Source organism: Echinops telfairi, unplaced genomic scaffold (genome assembly GCF_000313985.2).
Source record: "Echinops telfairi isolate 266 unplaced genomic scaffold, ASM31398v2 ScPeMD7_7409;HRSCAF=8447, whole genome shotgun sequence".
NCBI lineage: Eukaryota > Metazoa > Chordata > Mammalia > Afrosoricida > Tenrecidae > Echinops > Echinops telfairi.
In genome coordinates this window covers 17,363,728-17,366,604 of record NW_022111309.1, presented here as the reverse complement: position 1 = coordinate 17,366,604, position 2,877 = coordinate 17,363,728, and the positions used below count along the sequence as shown (strand labels likewise).

Genomic DNA, 2,877 nt, shown 5'->3' with positions numbered 1-2,877 from the left:
CTGTGTGCGTCCAGGCGCCGGCGCCTGCTGCCGGCTCCGATGGCGGCTTGGGGCGCACTGAGAGTACCAACGCGGTGCGCTTCGGCAACCTCGGGCGCCCTGGCAGCCCCCAGCGCACTGGACCGCCAGCCCTCCTCCTGCAAGCTAATCGCCCCGCGGGGAAGTGACGTCAGTCGAGGATTTGGCCAATCACGGGCTTTCATTCAAAACCCAGCCCCCTTCCCGCGCTCCCCGCCACCTATCCTTACAATGGCCCCTGCGTTCACTGTTTCCCCGACCCGCAGGAGCCCAGGTGCGCACAGCCTGGTCACTCCCACAAATCCTTATATCTCCCCTCAAGCCCTGGAGAGGCAGCCACCAGGAGATATCAGAGATAGAGAGCCAAGCTTGCTAGGGTAACCAGGCTTGGAGAGACTTGTAGGGGCTCTTGGTGAGGAGCTGTCCCGGACAGCCAAGGGAACCTTGGAGAGGTCAAGAACAGAAGCTCTTGTGCTTTTAACTTCCCTCCACCTCTCCTTAGGCCTAGCATCTTACAATAGGCCCTGTCGACCCTTGTCCACAGTCTATGGTTGGGAGCCAGAGTGACTCTCCCGTTGGTGTGCAGGGCGGCACAAGTTCCTACCCATATTTCTATGTGTCAAGATTCCCTAGGCACGCAACACTCGGGCTAGGCCCTGGACCTAGGTTCCAGGCCGCTGGGCTGCTGCTTTTGCATCCTTCTGAGACACAGCCTGGAGATGGCCTTGGCACAGGCTCCTTGTTGTTTAGATTCATACACCGCAAACAAATGAAAGCACAGAACCAGGCCCTGACGCGCCTGAAGCCCTCAGCTCAGACTCGGCCCCTCCTTCCAAGTCATTGGTGCCAGAGAAAGGTGGCTGCCACCTCAGAAGCCTCAAGTCACCCACAAATGGAGCCTGGACCCCACTGCAGTCTTCCAGATGGACAACCCTTCGAACTCACAGGAGGCCTCCTTCTCGCTGCTGGCAAAGCCTTTCACCTTCCTTCACCCCGAGCAGAATTAATTTTGGACAATGTAATCGTTTTGCTTGCAGGCACTCCCCAGTAAAACCTTCAGGCTAAGAACTAGGAAGAGATTCTGAGGTAGAGATGGGGGTGGGGAGCCCCCACTTTCAGTGGCCATCTCTTCTTGTCCTGGAGGCTCCTCTGGCACAGGCAAAGGGCAAAGCTCAGAGGGGTTGGGCACAGAGCTCTCTGGGTGCCTCCGTTGAATAGGGACTGGGATATTTAGTGGCCCTGGGCCAAGATCCCTCCGTATCCCCCAAAGGACAGGTTCCAAAGAAGAGACCCAAAGAAGAATCAGAAAATGAGTGACTTAGAAAGGATTTCATCATTTCTCCCCATATTTCTTATTTCTTAGAAAAGACACACCTCCAAATGTCAAGTTCCCAGTTTGGTTAGGCATCTGTCTCTACCCCAGATTTGTCTTTACTTCCTCCCTTATCCTAAACCCGCCTGCCACCTTTGCAGCTCACTCCAAATCCCATCTCGCAGACATACGAAGGGGCTTCAAAAAGTCCCTGGGAAAATCCTACTATTGTTTCATTCCATTTTTCCATGAACTTTTGGTAAGCCCCCTCGCATCCCTTTTTCCAGAAGGCAAAACAACAGCCAAGTCCAGAGGGGAACCAGGAGTGGGGAGGATGAAACCCGAGCTTAAGAAAGAATTCAAATTTGGGCCCAGAGAAGGCTAACGTGGGTGGAAGTATTTCTATAGTTAGGAGGTGCCCCTCACTTCCCCTCCTCCTGCAGCCCCAGAAAATCTCTTCTCCTTAGTGTGTGTGTGACCCTAGTCCCTGTGGGACCCTTGGGGGTGGGGGGGAAGGGTGAAGCTTCGGAGGCAGGGAAGGGGCTAAAGCCCAGTTCACCTGAGCGAGAAGGAGGCGAAGAAAGATAAAGCGCGAGGAACAAGCCCCTCTGGTGTGGTTTCAGGAGAATGCTGCACAAAATGGCTTCTCAGCAAGGCTCACGGTAACACCGTGCAGGAGGCACCAAGGCGCGGGCTGAGGGCCTGAGGAGAAAGAATGGAAAACTCCATTTGGATTCCGTTCAGATGTGGAGGAAGGTCGCTGTCACTAGGGCTATACCTCTGCTGCCCGTTTTAGGAAACCCAGTCGGGAAAAGATGAGGGCAGCTAGGGTGAGGCTCCCCACACCGCCTCTCCCCCTGGCTCCTCTGGAGCGGGCTGTCTCAGAATTGGTGGCACCCCTGGACCAGGCGTCTTAGTCAGGAGGTTTAGGCTGGGGGAGGGGAGGAGGTGGCACTAGGGTCAGGAGCCGGCTGCAGTCTCCGTGGACCCGCGGCCTTCCGGTTGAGTGGCAGTCCTCCCGCGTGGGTCCAGGAAGGCTGAGCGCCCTCTCTGTGCCTCTGCCGCGGAAGAGACTGGCATTTCCAAAGGCAGACCCCGGGTCTGGGCCTCGGGTGTCCCTCTGGCTTAGCTTAACTTAGACGGGGATCGGGAATTGACCTAGGACAGAGGCGCTCGGTGTGGGCCTGACTGCAGCAGGCCGATTCTCAGCCCGGTTGGGCAGAACCCGATCAGCTCTGGCCGCGACCCCACCAGGGCCCTCTCTTGCCCGCCGGACTGGTCCCTGGGCTCCGTGCTCTTCGCCTCACGCCACGACTCGGACGTTAGCCTGCAGGCACTAGGTCACCTGAGAGGCCCAAGCGCCCGAGACAGCATTAGGGCCCTGACCATGGTGCTGAGAACCTCCCGATGGCCGCTCTCCCGCCGCTCCACTTTCATTTGGAACTTCCTCTCCGGATCTTCCAAACCTGAGTTCCAAGGCCCTTGAGGCTGCCAGGAGAAGCAAACAGCGGGAGAGTGCGACCCAGCTACCACTGTCACCTCCAGAA

The 2,877-nt window shown here is 57.3% G+C and overlaps 1 protein-coding gene across 2 annotated transcripts in view; it reads right to left on the bottom strand.

Moving 5' to 3' along the window:
- LOC123522423 overlaps positions 1 to 1,956 on the bottom strand; it is a 30,542-nt gene extending 28,586 nt beyond the window's left edge. Inside the window, exon 1 of one of the 2 annotated variants that reach the window (XM_045296464.1) lies at positions 1,890 to 1,956. The gene's annotated coding sequence lies outside the window, so the exon portion shown is untranslated. The remainder of the gene's footprint in view (positions 1 to 1,889) is intronic. The other variant, XM_045296463.1, reaches the window with a different exon arrangement.
- Positions 1,957 to 2,877: the final 921 nt, after the last annotated feature.